General features: G+C 34.4%; 2 long non-coding RNA genes across 2 annotated transcripts in view; one reads left to right on the top strand and one right to left on the bottom strand.

Annotated features, from left to right (window-relative positions):
- Nucleotides 1-2,274: 2,274 nt before the first annotated feature.
- Nucleotides 2,275-16,027, bottom strand: LOC131831314 (uncharacterized). Its single transcript, XR_009353592.1, has 3 exons — nt 15,913-16,027; nt 11,982-12,173; nt 2,275-2,658 (listed from the first exon to the last, which is right to left on the bottom strand). It is a non-coding gene; the product is annotated as an uncharacterized LOC131831314 (long non-coding RNA).
- Nucleotides 10,089-23,581, top strand: part of LOC131831315 (uncharacterized) — a 38,720-nt gene continuing 25,227 nt past the window's right edge. The window contains exon 1 of the long non-coding RNA XR_009353593.1: nt 10,089-10,171. This is a non-coding gene — a long non-coding RNA (uncharacterized LOC131831315). The remainder of the gene's footprint in view (nt 10,172-23,581) is intronic.

Raw genomic sequence — 23,581 nt, 5'->3', positions numbered from 1 at the left:
GCTTGTCAGTCTAACTCAAACAGCTGTATCAGTCACTTTTTTTAAAGATTGTATTTATTTAATTTGCGAGAGATGGAGAAGGAGAGAGAAAGAGAGAGATCATGAGTGGTGTGGGTGAGGGACAGAGTGAGAAGCAGACTCCCCACTGAGCAGGGAGCCTGAACAAGGACCCTGGGATCATGAACTAAGCTGAAGGCAGGTGCTTAATCAACTCAACTGAGCCACCCAGGCACACATATTGGTCACTTTAAGATGATTTAAAACGTTCTATTTATGAAAAAATTTGTACCCTGATCACCCAGATAGTAGGTTTATCCCGTTTTTAATTTTTTTCACAATGCATTTGCATTATTATACAATCTTTCAGCATGATCAAGTCCTTTCCAGTTGCGTAAATGAGGATTTATTTTTGCTTCATATTTTAATATATGTTACCACATCTTCCTCATTTATTTAATGAAAATGATTTCAACTCAAAATATCTGCAGTGTACTGAGGCCAATGTTCTTCTGTAATATGCTTTCATTCTTACATTTTTATCTATTCTTATTCTGAGGAAATTGTAAGCATTTGCAATTGAAATGCTCCATATTAGTTGTATGCATACATTGAAAGAAAAGCTGGAGAAAAATGTTAGAAATAATTTGCAGATGACAAGATTTTCTGAAGTACCATGTACCTCCACAATTGTAGTTTGTGAATATACTACTCAGTTTTATGCTATTTCATTTCTCAAAAAAGACACAACATGACTTGAAAAGGTTAAAGTGCTTTACCCCATACAGTCAACAACTTTCAGAAACTATTTCATAGAATCTTGGTGTGATGAGACAACAAGATGGCTGTTTCCCTCTCTATATCATTCTTGGGGGAGCAAGAGGGAGCGTTTGCTGATATATTCTGCCAACAAGCACATGAAAAACAGTGGCAGCACATAATGTATTCCCAGCGAACAGTTCATTACACCATGTCATTCAAAAAGAATGTATTAGATACTTTTATTTGTGTATTATAAGCTTGGGGGAGGTGAACTTTATAAAAAATATTTAAATTTGATAATTATCTTTTTGGAGGTGAAATAGTCATGTTTATTCATAGAGATCTGCTGATAAACTATACCAATCTATACATGTGTCATTATTTACAGTTAAGCTACCCACATAAATGTATGTAACTTTTTTATAACTTGTTGATGTAATGATGATAGTTAAAATTTAGTAAGCCCTGATAAAAGAGGTGTAGTGTGAAAAAGTGTGAAATAATTGGGGAGGAAGCAGTAGCTGAAAAGAATCCAAAACCATAAATAGATGCTTTTTTTTAAAAAACACTCTTATTTCATAAGCTGAATTTTTTTTTTAAGATTTTATTTCTTTATTTGACAGAGATCACAAATAGGCAGAGAGGCAGGCAGAGAGAGAGGAGGAAGCAGGCTCCCTGCTGAGCAAAGAGCCCCATGCAGGGCTCAATCCAGGACCCCGGGATCATGACCTGAGCCAAAGGCAGAGGCTTTAATCCACCTAGCCACCCCTGAAACTAGTACTGCCAATGATGTGAGAATAAAATTTATGTAGTCCGAGAATCTTTGTGCCCCCTTTTTTTTTTTTTTTATTGAAACCTTGATTAAGAACACCTGATTGCCAGAGTTTAGTAAGCCAGGTGTCCCTACTCGTTTTTAAGTCATTTGAAAAAGTGTCTACCTGGATTGATCTGCTTCTATTGTGAGAAGGAAGCTCTGCCCCCTATTTAGATTAATAAAGTAAGGCTTCTTCCAAGCATTGCAACTGGGCATGAGGAAAACAAACAAACAAACAAACCTCGGAAAAATAAAAATAAAAAAACAAGAAAAGGAAGAGGGAGAAAGCAAGCAGTATATTCCACACTATTGACTTTCCGATGGAAACATACACACTTCTCATCTTTACAAATAAAAATGGTTCTTACCTAACATGATTCATATATGTTTCGTAATATTAGACACACATTCTTTAATTCTCCAAAATACAAATACAAATTTGAAAATACAAACTCATATCATTTAATGCACTCCACTGAACATATAGTTTATCCTAAAAATCCCTATTGTTTCTCTAGTTCTGTCACAATTCATCTTAAAAATTCTCTAACTATGGATTAAGTTATAATTTCATTATCTCTAATGCCATATATATGTATATATATATATATATATAGAATTGATAGATAAGAGATAAGAAAATATTATTTGATATACACAACACAGATTTTTTTGAACTCTACAAAGAAAAACACACACACACACACAAACACTTCATGAATTCTACTATTATCTACTGGTAATGAATCTATATTTTATAATTGTCTTTCTCCACTATTTATTCCATATTTCCTTTAATTCTAGTTTGTTCATTAGACAGTCGTCCTTCTTTATCAAATAATATGATTAAAACTTATATTTGGAGGATTGTAAACCTTCTATTTCTCTTCCTTTAGAGATTTTTTTTTTAAACTTTTACTACTAGACAGGCTGTACTAAGATATACAGAGGCAATCTCTTGAAGTCCTTTCATACATTTTTTTTCTTCCTTCTGCAATAGCAACCACACTTCTCCTTGAAAGCCAGAATGGATTATTTCAGCCAAAATCATACTCCATTTCTTTTATTGCCTTTGCCTGTTCTCCCTAAAGAATAAAAAGGAAAGAAAGAAATAAAAAAATGAAAAAGAGTGAAAGAGTGAGAAAGAGAAACAAGCAAAAAATGTCCAGCAATATAACCTCAGTTTCTAGTTCATAAGCCCCATGCTAAGTCCAAAATGGGAACTTCTGTCCTCAGAAATTATAATTTTCAGAAAAGAATTTCCACTGAAATCATCTTGTGCAATGTTCAGAAAGCTCCATTTCTCTTTGCTCTTCTGGTTCCCACATCATGTATTCTTTCAATGAAAATAAAAAAAAATTAAAAGAAAAGAAAGAAATTGATATGGATAGAACTGCAAACTCAGGTTTTCTCTCCACCACAACTAGGTTTAAGAGGGGAGTTAAAGAGGAGAAGGGAGCTGAGGGAAATTGGAAGGGGAGGTGAACCATGAGAGACTATGGACTCTGAAAAACAATCTGAGGGGTTTGAAGGGGCCGGGGGTGGGCGGTTGGGGGAACCAGGTGGTGGGTATTAGAGAGGGCACGGATTGCATGGAGCACTGGGTGTGGTGCAAAAACAATGAATACTGTTACACTGAAAATAAATTTTGAAAAATTTTTTAAAAGTTTAAACAAAAAAGGTTCTAGAATGCTTGCTGCTTCTAGGTTGTGTAATGCAAATAAATTCCATGACAATTAGCTTATTGCCCTGTTTTTCATGTAAATTTCTTTGGTCAGATGCAACACTGTTTTATAAAATATCAGTGATAAAATGATTTCATGAAACAAACTTAGAGGGTTCTGAGAGTAGCACTCGCTAAAGAGAAAACAACTACAAACTGTTAAGTGTATACTGTCAAAACCATGCTAGAACTTCTATGTAATTTATACAATTATTACATGGTTTCTGAGCTCCCCCATAGTATTGTACTTTCTCAGGGAATCCAGAGAGAAGTCCACCTCTGCAAGGTTAGATTACACTTACTGTATATGCTAACTTGGCTAAGAAGAAGATCCTAGTCTTTATTCATTGTCAAAGAAACAACCATTGAACAAAGACTAGATAGCTAGAAATGAGTTGTCTGATAATTACAAAGTAACTCATCTAGTCTAATTGATTTTTGGGATCTTATTTCTTAGGATTTTTGGCAAGTCTCATGAGACTTATATTTTGACCTAATCTGAGAGATAATTTCACAAACCGTTTTGTCTTAAATTCTCCAAAATTATTCCTTATAAGCCCTGATAATGTCAGCAAGCCATTAACTAATGTTAAAAAAAAATGCTGTTAATCCATATCTCACATATTACTTGCTTGACTTATATAGGGATTAGCAAACTTTTTCTATGTAGGGCCAACCACTAAATATTTTAGGCTTTGTAAGCATAAGAAATCTATCCATGTAACTCATGTCTGCTATTGTAGTGTGAGAGCAGAAATAGACAATATGGAAACTAAATATAGTTGTTATGTTCCAATAAAACTTTATTTATTAAAAAAAAAAAAAAGGAAGACTCGATTTAAAATACAGGTCATAGTGCTGTTTTCCAAAATCTCATTACCTTTGTGCTGACCAAACAAGCATAGTAAAAAAGAATGCGTAAAGAATTTCATTCAATATATTTGAAGTTCTTGTCATTAAAATGTATTATTCACTCTGGACCCAGTATTGTATTGGATTTATCATTTTATAGAAGTCATTGAGTCTATGGAACTTTGCTGTGAAAGTCCTAGCAAACTAATAGGAAGGAATTTTATTTTATTTCTTATACTATCCTAAGGTCCTTCCTCAAGTTACTAACTGTTCTTTGAAGATTATGTTTTTATAAAACTCAAATCAGGGAATTAGATTATGGACTATGGTTCTTAATCTTGAAGGTTCCATGTAAATTATAGAAATCAAGTGGAAGATAATAGATAATAGATAGATAGATCTCTAGTTTTAAAATATTCTTGTTAAGGAACCCGGTGGCTCAGTGGGTTAAAGCCTCTGCCTTCAGCTCAGGTTATGATCCCAGGGTCCTGGGATGGAGCCCCGCATCAGGCTCTCTGCCCAGCAGGGGGCCTACTTCCCTTCCTGCCTCTCTGCCTGCTTGTGATCTCTGTCTGTCAAATAAATAAATAAAACCTTTAAAAAAATACTCTTGTTCATTTTTTCCAATGACAAAGCTTCATTTGAATCGCAGTTTTCAAACAAGTATATTTGGAGATACAAGCATTAGAGAATTGTTTTTTCTTTGAAAAGAGCTCCCTTGTGCCAGGTCATTTCTGTTTTGTTTTGGTTTTGGTTTTTGGTTTTTTAAAGATTTTATTTATTTATTTGACAGAGAGAGAGATCACAAGTAGGCAGAGAGGCAGGCAGAGGGAGAGGGGGAAGCAGGCTCTCTGCCTAGCAGACAGCCTGATGTAGGTCTTGATCCTAGGATGCTGAGATCATGACCTGAGCCAAAGGCAGAGGCTTAACCCATTGAGCCACCCAGGCACCCCAGTTTTTTCTTTTTTAACAATTTAAGAAAATCCTCATGAAACAGAAGAGGTATACGTATACTTGCTGTTAAGAGAAGCTCATTATGAAATAAATACAAGGATATTACATAGAACATTCTCCCCCCTCCTCTCTTTACACACACACACACACACACTCACACACATACGGTCATATATAGGGGTCTTTCTATGACTTCACTAAAATCTCTATTGTTGGTTATAGTCACAGTGCTAAGAAAAATCTTTAAAAATTTGATTCAGCAAATTAATTGCAGTATTAGTTCAATTTATAGGTTCACTTAGTGTTTATTGAAATCATTAGGGTTCAACTCCACATAGCTATTCCATAGTGTACTAGCTGATTATCACTGCCCCTGCTGACAATACAAGCAGATAACAAATTACAGATTCCCTTCACTTGCCTTAGGACCTTTAACTTCTAATTCCAATTTTTATATTTTGAGAGTTCTTAATTGTAAGCACTGAAGTAGTTTCTAGTAAATCAAAGCATGAGAGGGAAAAAAAAAATAAGATCTTGAGTAATTCACAAAAGTGTTGGGATACTTAGAGAAACATTCTTAGAAGATACATGATTTGGGATCATACCCCAAATCCTGCCACAGGACTGGTTTAACAGAAAAACCACTGAAGTAGTGTCTAGTAAATTAACCAAACTAACCTTAGATTAAACTTAAATTATACAAACTAAACTTGTCAGAATTTAAATATTGACACTTGTACCACTATTAATGCACTCTGAATACAATTAGCCCCTTGTCCTGGAAGCTGCCCCAACACTACTTCTACTGTCACTTAAGGAACTTAAACACAATACAGCTGCCACCGGTGCCAGAGAGGATAATCTGCTAATGCTAGAAACTCTCTTATTATAATCTCTTGAGTCAAAATCAAGAATATGTGCTCCTGATTGCAAGAGCATTAGTCGTCTCCCCACACTACTGTCACAAGTTAGCTAGGGAAATTGAAGTTTTGGCTCTTGTATATTTTAAAGTGGAAGACGTGTACTGCATTGCCTAAGAACCAACACAAAATGGTGTATTTGATACAATATAGCCAAAATAATGACAATATTATCTACATCATATTATTAATATAGCACCTCACCTTAAATAAACAAAACAATTTATTGATAAATAGATCATGATCTATCCACTGAGACCACAAATCTTAGACTCATCGGTGACGCATCTTGCCCTTACACTCTACATCCAATTCAATAGAAAGTCCTCTCAAATCTATTTTCAAAAAGATCTAAACCTTACTGCTTATACCACTGCAAATCTTTGCAAGCCATTGACATCCAGATTCCAGATATGATATCCTATCAGGTCTCCATGCCTCTCTCCTTGGTACTCTGCAAACTATCTACTCTAGAATAGCCAGAATGATCTTTTAGAGGCTTGAATAACATCAGGTTGTATTATATTTAAAACTTCCCATTGTAAACATAAAACTTTCTAACTTCTAACCATGTCTACAAATTCTTACGTGACCTGTGCTTTGCCTTATTATCTGCCCTGATTTACTACCAACTCTGCACTTCCCAACACCACTCTTTTTGTTTCTCAGGTCCTTTGTACTGCATCTTCTCTTCTTGAGAAAATAAATTTTTATTTTTAGACCTCTTTTTTTTTTTCTGAAAATTTCATTCCACAGATATTTACTTGACTTTTTTTCCTTCTTGATATATCAAATGAGAGATGAAATATAAGTTACAGAGGGATATATTTCTCAACTAGCCTTTTTAAAGAAATATGTATAGGCATGTCTACCCCATCTTCTGTTCTTCAAAGCCTTAATAAAGAGACAAAGTGTCTTTCTCTCTCATGTTCGTTGATGTAACTGCTATGCCTACTATTCTGCCTTTTACGGAGGAGGAACTCAATATACATATCTGACCAGTATGTCTAAATACTAGGATTTAACCACAGTATAATCTATTACTCCAAATAAAAGCTGATAACTATGAATTTTAGTACTGTCCAGTAGGCTAATTTTTAGTAATATCCTTAGGAATTGTACCCCTCTTGCTGTTTTTATTGTTTATATTTTAGGGAGGTAGAGTATATAGACTTCTAGTAATAAGAATATTCACAAATTTGTGGTATTCTCCGTATATCAAAATTGATTAGAAATTCCATATCCTCTATTAATAATCTGAATTAAATGTACTAAATTAACCTTGCAGATAAAATGGAGGCATCAGAACTGAATAAGGAAAGTACTATTTGGGGTTTTTATCTTGTACTCATTGTTGTAGCATCTTGGGTGATTCTGAGTTGACTTATAAAGCTCTTTCTTTGTCATAGTCTAAATTACCTTCAATTCTTTGAAAATAGATTTAAAAATGTTTAGTTACCAAACATTTAGATGACAGCTAATTAGAATAAATTTAAATATGATAAACAATACAAACTAGTCAAGTTGGCATCAAAGTGAAAGAAAATTATCTTCATTCTGGGAAGATCAAAACTATAATGAATGGACAAAGGAACTTGAAAACTAGAAACATTACAGACTTTATTTGAATTGATACTGTAAGGAAAAGATTTTTTGAAAGAGAAGTGGAGTCTCTGTATTAATAAAGCTTTTTACAGAAGCTCTTGACAATAGAAGTAGCTATGGTTTGGCCACATTAGGATGCTTTTCCACAATAAGGACAATTCACTTTAGAATAAATATTTGGCTAGGTAAAATATACAGAAGAGGGCAAACACACTGGGAAGAATCTGAATGGCCCATGAGGAATGGTTGGTAAGATGACAGACATGGTCCAGAGATAATTAAGTGGAAATGTTTTCATATTCTAGACATCTTTTTTTTTTAATATTTTATTTATTTGACAGGGAAAAATCACAAGTAGGCAGAGAGGCAGGCAGAGAAAGAGAGAGAGAGAGGAGGAAGCAGGCTTCCCGCAGAACAGAGAGCCTGATGCGGGGCTTGATCCCAGGACTCTGGGATCATGACCTGAGCCAAAGGCAGAAGCTTTAACCCACTGAGCCACCCAGGCACCCCTAGACATCTTTAAAAAAAAAAAAAAAAAAAAAAAAAAAAACTATGACGGGGCGCCTGGGTGGCTCCGTGAGTTAAGCCTCTGCCTTTGGTTCAGGTCATGGTCTCAGGGTCCCAGAATCGAGCCCCGCATTGGGCTCTCTGCTCAGTAGGGAGCCTGCTTCCCCCTCTCCCTCTGTCTGCCTCTCTGCCTATTTGTGATGTCTCTGTGTCAAATAAATAAATAAAATCTTTTAGAAGAGTAAAAAATAAATTTAAAAAAACTATGATATAAAATGATCATTGCATTCAGCCTACAATTCAAAAAGTCAGAACAAGCATCACAGAATATGATGTTAGCATGATGGGGGATTCGGTTTAATAGAACAAAGATTGAAATGGGTCTAACTCTATTGATATGGATCTAACAGTTAAACTGGCCTCAGTGTGAAATTTCTTCCCTTCTAAGTCCAAGGGCTAGAGAAGTCCTTTCTGCATCTAGAAATGGACAAGATAAAACTCCCTCCACCACACCGTCATTCTAAGACTATATTTCCATCAATCACCTAATGGTAATAGGGAAAAAGAGGAATGCAGAGACAACAATACAACATCCGGGTAAAATTGTACTTAGGAATTAGTTCGACGTAGCAATACTTCCCTGAAGCTTTAGATGAGCAGATTTGAACTCTGAAAGATCAGGTTCCATTCTGAATAGAACCTTTAACTAGGTTATAGCTGCAGAATTTCATTATTTAATTGTGTGTAGGAGTGTGGAGACAGGCTGCTGAAGGGAAATATGCCGCTGCTCAAGAAGAGAGAGCACATAAAAATATGACAGCTTACGTAGTTTATCACAGTGTGTGGGTGCGGGTTACAGTACTGGCATGAAAGCTGGACTGAAGTAAAATGATCAATTCCTTCAATTAACAACCGAAATTCTGTGAGGTAATGCTCGCTTGAAAGTGGGACATCATTAATTTATACATAGGTAAGTAATAAGTAAGTTTTAATGCCGCATTTTCTGTTCCTTTAGAAAAGCACCACATCATTTCAAAAGGCAAGAATTTCCCTAAGTTTGGGTGTTTGCAAAGAGTTAACACACTCTTCTCACTCTGTATTCCAAATTACTTTTGAAAGTAATATCCATATTGTACCTTGAAGGAAGGCCTAAGCAGTAAACTTTAACGGCTGCCTGAGTTGGCAATCATTTCATAGAGACAAGACATCGCACTGGAAATTGCCCTATAAATAAGATCCCTTACAGAAAAATTAAAATGGAATTCATATTATTGATGTTCACTAGCAGCCATAAGAAACACAAGGGAACCAGGATGTGGCACTTGTTTCAAATCTTTGTCGGAGGCACCTGAAGGACGCCCTCAAAGTCAGCTTTGATCAATGGTGGTGAGTAGTTTGTCCAGCATTCAGAGTGGGCTGTAATGTATTTGGAAACCTAGAGGAATTTGCCTACCAAATAGAAATGATCCAGACATTAGCTGCCCCACAAAAAAAAATTTTTTCTCTGCAGTGACTATAAATTCACTAATACCCCGATTACCAGCAGAATCAACTCTTTCATCCTCCTCGGCCAGTCCTCCACCTCCCCACTCTTGCTCTCATTTGTTTATTTCTGAATTTTAGCTCACCTTCAGGCCTCATATTCCCCTCCAAAATTTCTGGGTTTTGGACTGAAGGAAGAGAGACCAGGAATCCTGCTCTTACTACTATTTATTTACATAACCCTCTTTGCTAAGTATATATTTTGATGTGAGACCTGAGATATAAAACCACAATCTCTAGATTGTATTATGTTTCTGTAAATCATGACTGCTTGTTGTAATGTCCATTATTATAGGATATTAAGTTGTTCACCCCGAAAGGGAAAGAGTCATGTAAACATGTAAATGTTTAATCTATAAATCCAAGCAAAATAGAGAACACGAAGGGAAGAGCCAGAAGGTGAGAACAAGGGCAGGCAAATGACAGCAAGAGTTAGACTGAGACAGATATAGAAAGAGCCGAAAATAAATGGGAAAGACAAAGCAATTGGAAAAGGTAAGAAAACTAGAAATGTACAGACCTATAAAAAATTGTCTTCTGTGCCAGATATCATATTTATATAGGGTAAATGTGAACTGAATAACAAATAGCAACATAAAGAATAAAGCATGTTAATAGAAACTCATTCTGATTATTTCAGCAGAACTGAAAAATGTTTCCTTTCTCTGCAGTAAATAAAGAGATAATTATTAGAAAATGAAATTTGATATGAAATAGAACAAAGGCTACAGATACTAGAATTCAGCTCAGTTCTACTTGTTACCAACTGTTAATCCTCTGGAGAAGGCTCAGCGTTGGTTCCTTTTTTCATGAAAATTGAATTCCAGGGCACACAAATGGGTTGCAGATACTATGTATAAATTACTTAATACAATGTCTTCACATGGTAAAATTACAGTAGTAATTGTTATAATTATTAATGATATGGTACTAATTTCAATATATAATATTTATGGCAGAAATGTAGTCCAATATTGAATTCAGAGTTATTAGCAATGTTACTTTTGACAAGATACATAATTTCTCTGGGATTCATATACTTAGTAAAATAGCACTGTCAGTGCACACAGCTATAAATAAATACCCATGGATTACATAATATAGAATTACACAACCAGTTGATTCTAAACAAGGTAAGCCCAAGATTTTCAGTTATCTGGATAATGTATCAATTACCTTTCTAGAAAAATCACAAATGAATCCAATGTTATAACAAATGTTTCATATATAGAATCGTACAGCTCGCCATGTAGAGATTATTAATCTATAAGAATGTGTAAGACAAAGATTAGACAAGCAACAATGTTTCACAACCTAATTACTTCTAGGTATACTCTGTTCCATACTTGGAATTGAGTAAAACACTAATTGATCATTTCTCATATGAGTCCACCTACTTGTGTGTGTGTGTGTGTGTGTGTGTGTGTGTGTATCTGTGCATATATTCTGAACTGTTTACTTACTGTGGCAAGATATCTTACAAATGATCAACATATGGAATAAGTTATTAATCAAATCAGAACAGTATATGTAAGTTGTATATAAAAGTGGAACAAAAAATTCTAAATATCTTTGTTAGGTAATATGAGAAGTGCCAGGATAAGTTTTAATACAATAACAATGCTGAGATCAAGACCTGAGCTGAGATTGAGTCAGGTGCTTAACCAACAGAGCCACTGAAGTCCCCTCTTTGGGATATTTCTAAAATAAGTAACTTCCCATATATCCATTTGCTTCTTCTTTAGAAGAAGCCTATAATTTTCTTCTTCTAATTATGAGATTAATCTTATTTCTCATACTTAGCCACAATATAACGTAGTGTGAAGACTAAAATATTTCCTGTTTGGTCACATTTGAATAAGAAGTTTTCTGCTTAGTGTGTTTAATTGTATCAGCTTACCTCAGGTTGAAAATCAAATATGACATGGTAACAATTTTTTTTTCTACCACAAAAACATAAGAAGTAACATTTTACTATCAAGACACATTGAATAATCATCTGGAGTGAACATTCATCTAAGGCAGAATTCATGTGGTCTAATTGGTCTAGTGATAAGATTGTTCAGGTTACTATTAATAAACAATATGTATCTATCTGTTTGGGATTGAAAAGTCTGAAGAAAAAGTATAAAACAAAGCTTAACTTTGTGTTTGTGTGCATGTTTACATATGTGTGTTAACACACACATACACACACACTCACACAAACATACCTTGTACTAATATACTTTGAGTAAAATTTCAAATTCCTTGCTTAGTCCCGTATAGTTTTAGGAATTTTGAATTGTAATCCGCTTTTATGTACCTTATGTAATGTCCACCAGAAAATCCGTTTCTAAAACAATTCCAAGATTATTTGTAAAATTAGGCTTGGCTCTTGAGGATAGACTCAATCCTATGTCTTCACCAGGACAAGTTTGTTTAGGATGAGGAGCAGTGTGCCAGGTGTGGACAAGTAAAAATGGGCATTCCGATGGAGCAATGACACTCAAAAAATCTGTGAAGAGAAAAAGCATGTTTAGGAGACTGTGAGAAATTTCATGCACTTAGACACAACATTTTACAAAACATTTCTCCTATTATGTTGATACTGAGTATTGAAACAAAGGGTTACACTTGAATAAGAATTATGTAGTCAAATACATTTAGAAAACATATAGCTGAAAGCATTCAGGTGTCTTTACTGAAAACTTCCCAGATTCTATGTACCAATATTTATTCTGCATTTCCAGAGGAATATGAAATCAGAGTTTTCTAAACTTATCTAAAGAAAATAATACCTTTAAAGGAGCATGCTGATTTTCTTTCTTCTTTTTTTTTTTTTTAAGATTTTTATTTATTTATTGGACAGGCAGAGCTCACAAGTAGGCGGAGAGGCAGGCAGAGAGAGGGGGGGAAGCAGGCTCCCCACCAAGCAGAGAGCCCAATGTGGAGCTTGATCCCAGACCCTGGGATCATGACCTGAGCCCAAGGCAGAGGCTTTAACCCAGTGAGTCACTCAGGCACCCCACATGCTGATTTTCTATTGCTATATAATTTAGAAAGTGGATTGGTTAGAAAATCAGCTGTAGAATTTTGAAACCTATGGTTGGAGATATATGTAGTAGTGAACTTATGAATATGTATTAGTGAGCTTTCACTTAATACAGCAAGGAATAATCTTTTGACAGTTTTATCATGGAAGAATGAGGTTTGCTGCATGAAACGGAAAACCTAACAGAAGATTAAGCAAATAGACATATTTTTCTGATGTAACTAAAAGTTCAAAATTAGATATACATGTTCTTGTATGTATATATGTATATACATATATAAATGTGAAAATGGGTATACTTATAGATGTATTGTCTATTATATATGGTGTATGATATATTTATTATTCTTTATATATTGCACTATTTCTTGTATAATACACATTGCATATTATAGATTCTACATTATATATTATATAGAGTTGACATTTTCAACATTTTGCCTGGCAAATCCTTAGTTAAATCCATGAATCTATTTTTATATTCTTACTTTTCCCATTATACAGATGACAGTGTTTTCAACTTTCCATTACTATATAACAGCAATTGAAATGAATGTCAGTTTCCTCTATATTATTTTAAAACATCACTCCAGCCCAGATTCAGCAGAAAGAAAGCCACATAAGGCCATGAGTATCAGGAGGTTAAGTTCATTGAGGATCCATATTTAGAGAAGAGTTATATGATGCGTTCTGGAATCTATGAATGCTATAGAGGCAAGATGGGCAGGATTGAAACAGATGGTGAGAAGCCTTGCTTTCCTAGAAGACAATATAGAGAACAAAGCAGATATATCTGAAGCAGCTAAAAGAAAACCTGAAAAGCTTTTGACAGATGTTGCTTACTTTTAGATTCAGCATGTTAAACCCCCAAATATAGCCTTATTGAGTTCTTACTTCCAATATAATTTCATCATTATCAGTTTTTTGAACTATAAATTGGGGGATGCCTATGTAGCTCAGTTGGTTAAGTAAGTGTCTGTCTTCAGCTCAGATCATGATCCTAGGGTTATGGGATGAGCCCTGTGTTGAGCTCCTTGCTCAGTGGGGAACCTGCTTCTCCCTCTGCCTCTTTCAGCTTGTGCTCATGCTCTCTCTCTTTCTCAAATAAATTAAATATTTTTTTTAAAACTGAAGAAACAAAATATAAACTGTGAATAGCTATACTTGTTGCATCTATGAAAGATAAAAAATACAAATGACATTCTAAAGATGCTTATACTGGAAAAATCAAGATATATAACAATAAAATTAGGATATTTCCATAATATTTCATAAAGGTTATAAAATCTGAAAAAAGCACGATATTGAAAATACGTGAGATGAGACAGTTTTAATAATGTTCTTTATATAACTGTGCATAATTTGTTTAAATAACATTTCCACAAAATATTTTACTGAAATTCAGTTTCTTCATGTATAAAAATCACAATAATGAACACATGGAAATACAAGTGACTTATTTGTGAGTTATGAATACATTACTTGAATCTTTTATTTTGAACATTTACATTAAAGTTATTCAAACAGAATTTTATAGCATTTAATTTCCTTCTTATTCTCATGTTGTATCTATCTCCAAAGTGTAGGCACTTAAAAGAATGCATCTATTGTCTACACATTGTACCATGGTAAATTTTTGAATAGTCTTAATAGATTTAACTCTCATTACTTTTTAAAGTCTCTTCTTTCTAGAATTCCTATTGTGCATGTTAGATGACTGATGCTTATTTTCTAAGTCATTGATTTTTTATTATATAATTAGTCAATTTTTCCCTGTATAATATTTTCATTCTGTACTTCAAAACTATTATTGTCAGTTAAACAACTATGATTTCTTTCAGAGATAGGCACAATTCCCATATTTGCCTTGGACCTTTTCACTAATTCTAAATTTATAATCTGATAAATTATATCGGGTTATATATTATAAATTGCACCATATATAATATAATATATCAGATTTATACATAAATCTGATGATCAGTTTCACCTTATCCAAGTCGCATAGAAAAAACAAAATTCAAAAGCCAGGGGAAATATTGACTCTCAAGCACGTCTTTAGTGGAAGTGAAAAGTCATGAATCAATGGGCATGAACCCAGACAAGGGTGAAAAATCAGGACCAGTAATGTGGTCAACCACATGATTAGTCTTTGCGAATCTATGTCATAAAGGTGGAAAACATTTGTGGGGTGTTTAAGAAAGATTTTGTTTATTTATTTATTTGAGAGAGAGAGCAAAGTCCAGGGGAGGAGCAGAGGGAGAACAAGTAGACACCAAGCTGAACCTGAGGGCTGTGGCGGGGCTTAAACCTATGACCCTGAGAACATGACCTAAGTCAAAATCAAGAGTTGACCGCCCAACCAACTGGACACATTTGTGTTTTTAGATAAGAGAAAAGTATACTTCACAAGGAATAAGCTAGTTTTCTTAAGATAGAACTGGGTTTTTAATTTATTAAAACATTAATGGTTATTTAAAATGATAATCTTCAGTTTTCAAGAGTTCAATAGGAAGCAGTTGTAGTATTCGTTCTGTAGTTGAATGATTTTAACTGGGCATAATTTGTATGAATTTTAATTTTAAACCTTATATTTCATAGTAATTTTCAGAGATGTATAATGTGTTTAAGGAAATATTAGAAAATAGTAGGGATAAAATAAATACTTAAAATAATCAGTACAATATAAATTGATAAATACAGTACTTTCTGCTCTGAATTAAAAGTAATAATGGATTTAGATTACTAACAAAAATGTTAAGGTTTTTTCTAAGGTTTTAATGGAACTTAAAACTGTATTTACATCATTAGTGTTACAGTTTTACTAAAGAAAGCAATATAGGTTATGCCCTTTATCTCAAAACTTTCCAGGATCTTAGGAACTGAATTCATTTTCAATCTGCTTGGATATAGCTTTATTTATCAATATGATTAGGCAAGCCAATAACTTTGGTCCTTCTTTCAATCAAAATCTATACTGAAGTAAGTTACATTAGGATTTCCAGGTGGGGTAAAGATAAAACCATATTGCCTGTGGGAAAATGCTACCTCTCACTTATTTTATATATCATTTTCCTTTAAAGCTCATTCTTTCTGTACTTAATGAATTCCTAATCAACCATATCCAGGAATAACATTAAGTTTTCAAAGTCTCAGAATACGGTAACTACTAGAGTTATTTTGCTGTAGTCTAACGACACACCTTGCAAAGCTGTCACTCCACACACAACATGAGACAAGCTATGTCAGCAAGGACTTTGGACATTATTAAAGAATAGTGCCATCCACAGCATTTCTTTCCTTTCTCTCTGTTTCTCTCTCTCTCTCCTGCTTGCCTTTTTTTTTTTTTTTTTTTTTTTTTTTCCCTCAAGAGTAGAATCATCAACTTACGACATTCAGGGGTGAACTACTTTTATGCTCTGACTTTGCTCTGAGAATGACTTAAGGCAGCACTACTTGAAATACACTTTGATTTGCTTCACTGAATGAGAGGAAAGGTCAAGGAACTGCTCTGCACTAGTTGGCCACCCAGAAATATGTTTACTTCAGACTCAAGATTTTTAGGTTGTTCAGCACTCATACAAACTCTAAATAACATGCACAAAGAAAACAAAGCTCTGAGGACTACTGCTTGGTACAGAAAAGCTTAATGACCTCTCAACAGACTCTTAAAAACACAGATGTGTGAGTCGTGATTTAGACCCAAACCATATGAAGAACAGAAAATAATATCAAAGAGAGATTTAGAACATGCATTTTCCCAAGGGTTAGTGATCCAATTACCATTAGAGCTATGTGGAAAGAGACTTTCACTTATCTCTAGACAGTATAATTTGAAATGCCCATTTCAGTTCACTTCATCACATTCACAATATTTCAGAAGCATTGCCTTGTTTATGATCTCTCATGTGACGACATGCAGGATAATATAAAAAGGTCGAAAGCATAAAAATACAATACCACATATTCACTAAAACTGAAAGACAAAGCAACATAGAAAGGCTTATTCTATTAATTTTCTCTTTCATATATCCTTACTTCTTGCCAGGATTTATAAAAGACAGGTTATTCTAAGCTACACTGTGTGTAGCGTATTACACAAATCACCCTCACACCCTCCATGTTAGTGGATGCCACCACCTTCATAGCTAGGTGGAACTGGAAAGGATTTTGGTGGAAAAGGTGACACATGAGAATAAACTCTCACAATACAGCTGAGAATCATCTCTCTTCAGTTAGTACAAACCAAATTTCAATAAAATTGGGAAAGAAGTTTCAACATTAAGTTTACCCATACTTACAAACTGCAATGTTTTTACATAAAACTTTCCTTCCTAAGTTGACACGTTTCTGCATTGTAGATTAAGTTTCTTTGTTCAGAAGTGAATTATTTAGTGGCGCCTGGGTGGCTCAGTGGATTAAGCCGCTGCCTTCGGCTCAGGTCTTGATCTCAGGGTCCTGGGATCGAGTCCCGCATCGAGCTCTCTGCTCAGCAGGGAGCCTGCTTCCCTCTCTCTCTCTCTCTGGCTTCCTCTCTGTCTACTTGTGATTTCTCTCTGTCAAATAAATAAATCTTAAAAAAAAAAAAAGAAGTGAATTATTTAGAATGTTAGTCTTCAAGTCCATATTATCATGATTGGGACTCCATTTTCCATTTGAAAGGACTGCACTTCTATCAGGTATGCCGTGTAATCTTGTTTTGGCACTGGCCACATTATTATACTCCTTGTACTGAGTACCACTGACCTATATGGAGAAAGGTAGAGAGTGTTTAGTAATCTAATAAGAAAGCTAAGATATATTTGCAACAAATCAAGTATAGCACCATAATGTTTTCATTTTTTCAAGTGAAGTATTTTCTATTAAGCTGAAATTCAAATGAAGAAAACTAATTAACATTTGTCCTTTTTTTCCAAAATGACTTCCTTCTTCAATTATATGCACAATGATATCACCGCCTGGAGTAGGCAGAAGTGGTTAAGATGAAAATATGCTCTATAAAATAACTTTTAAGAATGTTTTGGAAATATGCTTAAATGTCATGTTGAAATGATGAGAAAAAAAGGTTAGGTGATCACTCCAGCTTCAGATAGATCAACTATGTGAAAAGTATGGAGTTCTCTATTCTCTGTGATTCTCTGTGAGTGGTTCTTCTAAATCTCACATTTAGCTAGCATTTCATTTTTAGTGTTTTTCTTTCTCCATCTATTTACTTTCTCTGAATAAGTTCTTCCACTATAAACTCACACACACACACACACCCACATCCTACAAGATGTTGTTTCTTTGACAATGAAGCACAACATCCTACAGACTGATGATTTTACTTGTGAGTCCTGAACCCAAACCCACATGGTTTTTTTCATAACATTTAGTATATTGTTCAATGACTCTTTTGGTCCTATCTTTACAAATAATTTATTTGAATTTCTTCTTCTAAATATATTTTGAATTAGCAAAGGTTTTCTCCCTTTGTACTGTCAACACCAAATGTATAACTTAGATTACTAGTATAATCTTTTAGATGTTTTCTAACATTCATTATCATAAAATATCAAACTATTTATAATGTAAGGGTTTTTTATTATAAATCTTAATAGTGTACAATGCTAAGTCATGTGTGTGAGTAAAAGAAAATAACATCTTACATTTCTGTAAGGAGAAGTCAATTTTGAGAGAAAATATAAATGGTTCTTTTTACTCATTATGTCTTTTTTATTCCAAATTCTTGACTTCTGAAAATTAATTTTTTTCCTCTCTCCTCCCAAATTTCTATAGGAAGTGGTCACAGGTCATAAGCAGCCTAGATCTCTCTCTCTCTCTCTCTCTCTCTTTCTCATAAATGCTTTCCCTATTGTTTATCTCTCTGCTTTGTCTATATTGTTATTTAGAGCAATTATATTTGCTACAACAAATAAATCCAAAAATCCTATACAGACCTAAATCTTTGTGATCCATTAGGAACATATCTATAAATCAAAGAAGAGAATCCCTTCTATTTTATGACTCTTATATCTTCAAAACATTGCACCTAAAATCACCAGGAAATAGATCGAGAATGAGGACATTTATGAGGAAAGATTTAACACGCTAAATTTATAGGCCTTGTAGTTCCCTTTTTTCACATTCTCTTGGCCAAAACCCAGTCATGTGGCCATGTCTTTCTTTCAGTAAAGAAAGCTGAAAAATGTATTCTAACTGTGTTCAGGAAGAAGAAAAAACACATCTTGTAGAAAGCTTGTTAAGCAAATCTGTCTGTGCAGGGTCTGTCTTAATGGATGGCAGTTGGAGAGTGGCAAGCTTCTCTGTCTTAGATTGGGTGAGCAAATCCAATTTATTGGGCAAAGAGTAAGAAAACTTTAGATTCTTATCCAAATCAGTTAATCCACTTCAGTAAAACTAATATCTATCACTATGTTTCTCAATTCTTTCAGAACTAAACAGTCTCCTTAACTCCGGTATGTAAGTGTTATTTGTTTATTTGTTTGTTTGTTTGTTTTATTATATTCAGTTAGCCACTATATAGTACATATTAATTTTTGATGTACTGTTTAATGGTTCGTTAGTTACATATAACACCCAGTGCACATCACAGCATGCGCCTTCCTTAATATCCATCACCCTGTTACCCTCCCACTCCCTCCCCTCTATGACTAATAAATCTTGCTTACATCTCCTGCTTTATGTATCTCCACACACTCTCCCTTGTAAAAACTAGTTTGTTTCCTTTACTACATTACTTATACCCCAAATATGCTAAGATTATTCCTGCCATAGCCACAACTTTTCAGGGCAAGAATGCTTCTCCATTCCCTTTCTTTCTAACATCTTATCTTTCAGGTTTCTATTCAGACATACTTTGCTTCAGGAAGCCTTATTTGTCTTCCGATACTCTAAGTTAGATGTCCTATTTAGTACTCCAAAACACCCTATTATAATATATATCACAATGCCTGGTAATGACTTGCATACTTGTCTGTCATTCTAACAGATCTTAGAATTCTGATCTTGCTTTGAATTGAATTTCTAGTACCTACGTATTAGTTTCTTAATGCAGAGGTAACAAAAGCCACAAATGATAGCCTAAAGCAATAGAAATCTTTTCTTTCATAATTCTGGAGCCACAAAGTCTAATATCAAAGTGTTGACAGGCTTATGCTCCCTCTGCAGTCTCCAGGGAAGGGTTGGTCCCACACTTCTTTCCTAGCTTCTGCCTGTTGCAGCCATCTTTGATGTTCTTTGGCTTGTAGATGGATCACTGCAATCTCTGCTTCCATATTCAGCTCTGGTTCTCCCTCCTGTGCCTGTATCTTCATATAGTCTTCTTATGAGGACATGAGTCATTGGATTTAGGGCCACCCAAATTCAGTATGACTTCATTTTAACAGAAAAGTCAAATGAGAGAGGCCAAACACAATCTGTTAATGTCGATCAAATCACCTTAAATTCTTCATGGTCATCACAATAATTGAATGGCTAGCAAATACTCATTTTGTTTTATATTCTCTAATTTAACTATTTTTAATAGATATAATTCCATATCAAAAATGATAAGAATATATAATACTTTGTATATTTTATGCAAACTATTTTTTATCTCCTTTGTGAAACCATTCATTACCTAAAATGTAACTGAATTGAGAATATGTGTTAGTTATGAAATATATTATTGTATTTCCCATTATAAATGCTAAAAAGGTATCTTTATTAAAAAACACTACGATTGCTTTACAAAAATAGCATGAAACACTTAAACATAATATGGTTTGAGAAACCACATTGTTAGATATCATGAAACATGAGCAAAGTCATGAAATTTAATGCACATTCACATTAACATATTTTTATTTACAAATTCATTGTTTGACAAGGAAATAGGAAATAATAAAAGTGAGTCAGTAAGTCACTTTTGTCAAGACTCTAGAAAATGCTCAAAGTCCAATACTTTTTCACTCACTCTCCCAGTACCAGAACCTGACTTTTTTCCTGAGAGACCATATTTAACTCTGATATTATCTCTGATTTCTCCTCTTCCTCTCTTTACTGAATAAGTCATATCACATGCTTACTCTTGTATTGCATATCTAAAACTACTATCCTGACCTTCCATTACTCAGAGTACTCAAGAACCCTGTGCAACTCCCTTGGGCCCTGGCAAGGAACAGAGCATTTCCTTTTCTGATTTACCTTGCATGCTGCAACCCCTTGCAAATAGACTATAGTCAGGTTTTAGTCTCTAAATTGAACACAATTTAATTTAACAGGTAAATCCCTAAATGCTGTATAGACCTTTATCATTGTGTCTCATTGAGTTGACTGCTCATAAATCAGGGACCCAGACTTCTTCACTTTGTAGAATTGGATATAACATTTTTTATAATATCAATACCCAATTTGGTAACATTGTTTTGCAAATTCACAATTATCAAATGCAGTGCAGTGACAAAAAGAACTGTTAATACTTAAAGAGTAAGAACCAACTCTCAGTGACCCTCTTGGAGAGATTTAAGAAAACTGTGAATATATGCTCCATGTAAAACAGTGTATCAGGAGACAGAGAGATAGAGATAAAGTTTTATTTTCTTCCATACTATATAATAAATATTTTAATTTTCTTGAAAAGAAGAAAACATTTAGAAAATAGATACACCGGATTCTTTGATTAATATTATAAAAGAAGAAAGCCACGACCACAGTAAAATCAAGGAGTTACTCACGGAGACATATATATCATATGTAATCCCAGCACTAGTTAGGGGTATACATTAGAAACTATGAAAAAAGACAAACACTAATGGAGATCCATTTAATAGATTCTAAGAAGATCAGGGAGAAAACATTCAAAACTGAATTTAGACATTAAGGATAATCTATTCGCGCCACAAATGAACTACCATAAGACCAGGAGAGCAATTTCAAATTATAAATAAAGTTTTATTTGCAAGGTACAAAATCATGATGGCTTAAAACTAAGAAGACAATTCATAGCTAAGGTCTTCACCAATGGTCATTTAACAAAGATTTGAAGCTAGACACAGAACATGTATCCGTTTAGGTTTATTTTTTTTAATAGCTTAATTTGTTTATATTAAAAATGCTAATTACTAAGGAATATATAGCTTATTTCACAAAATAGATTCAATTATTCTTTTTTAATCCCTGGTTGTCCATATGAAATTCTTGGTTTGCTGATTTTTTAAAAATATTGCTTATAGCAATATATGACCTGAATAATAGACATTTGAAAACAAGAATCTATATATTGGCCAATTGCTGGTTATGTTAGTTAAAGATAATGCTTTAAAAAAAAGTTCATAATGGTGTACCTCTCACAATTATACTGTTAATATCTTCAAAAAATATTTTATCACTCAAAAAGTAACTTTGTCATAAATAGAAAGTGATTAAGTCTCACATATTATTTATATTTGATGTGAGATTTTCTTCAAGGTAAGAAAATATTCAGGACCCTATTCACAGAAGTATAAACACAAACCTGTATATAGTCAAAATTATTCTGAAGACTAAGCATGGTGCTCTGGGTCTCTCTGGAAGATTTAAGAAATAGTAAAGGATTTTTTATCTATTCAGAGGTACACAGGAAGAAAGGATTCTGATGATTTTTTTTACTCATCTTTCTGTTTCTCTTATTTTTTCCTTGAAGAAACCAGGGGCTCTGAATCTTGACAGGAATCTCATAAAAACAGTTGTTATCAGTGTTTATATTAAAAAAAAAACACCATGATTCAGCTGATCTGTAGGTATGGTGAGGATGGGAAGTTCTATCCCAGAGTTTTCTATACAATAGAGATTAAGCAGTCTCTGTAGCTAAATCATCATCTCTTACCTGGATTATTGCATTGGTCTGCTAATTGCACCCCCCTTTGCCCCCTAAAATATTTATATTTTTATTTAATATTTTATCACCAGAACAAAAGGAGGGATCCTATTATAACCTAAATCAGATCATGTCTCTGTGCCCAAAGCCTCCCAGTGGCTTCCCACTTGACAAAAGAATAAAAACCAAATTCCTTTCATTGGCCTACAAGACTCTACAGGATTCATGGCACCTGGGTGGCTCAGTGGGTTAAAGCCTCTGCCTTGGGCTCAGGTCATGATCTCAGGGTCCTGGGATCGACTCTCATATGGGGCTCCCTGCTCGGTGGGGAGCCTGCTTCCCTTCCTCACTCTCTGCCTGCCTCTCTGCCTGCTTGTGATCTCTCTCTGTCAAATAAATAAATAAAATCTTCAAAGAAAAAAAAAAAAAAGACACTACAGGATTGGAGCTGCCCCCTAGCACCTCTCCACCCATCTGCTGCCACTTTACCAGGAGCTTGCCGGCTTTAGCCACCTTAGCCCCCACCCCCCATCCCCATTTGCTCAGGACCTTTGCACTTCCTATCCCCTTTGCTAAAAGACATACCCTCCCCCGCCTTATCTTCCTCACCTTATTCAGGGGCCTACCTCCTCACCTTCTTCAAAACTCTATAGCAAGACAAAAAAAAAAAAAAAAAAAAAAATGCTAAAGCATCTAGGGGCTGAGCTCTCATCTCTTCATGTTCCCTCATGCAGAAGATGGTTTGCCAAGGTCTTGGAAAAATTCCTCTTCCAATGGCTAGTCAATGTGTAGTGCAAATCTCCAGCTTTCTTGGGCAATCTCCAAAAGCCCACCCAGATTCAGAGCTTCCAAAGGGATCTCTTGTGTCATAGGCTGCAATTTCACTGTGAAAGTTTTATATCTGCCCAGCCCTACATTCTCACTCTTTTACAGATATTGCCCCAATAAATCTCTGCATGAAAATTTTGAGCTCAGTCTGCTTCAGGAGTTCTCAAGTTAAAGTAAGCTTGAAACTGAAAACAATTTGAATGTC

The sequence above is a fragment of the Mustela lutreola genome, chromosome 5 (genome assembly GCF_030435805.1).
Source record: "Mustela lutreola isolate mMusLut2 chromosome 5, mMusLut2.pri, whole genome shotgun sequence".
Taxonomy (NCBI): domain Eukaryota; kingdom Metazoa; phylum Chordata; class Mammalia; order Carnivora; family Mustelidae; genus Mustela; species Mustela lutreola.
The sequence above is the reverse complement of the archived record's forward strand: the minus strand, read 5'-3'. Positions and strand labels throughout refer to the sequence as shown.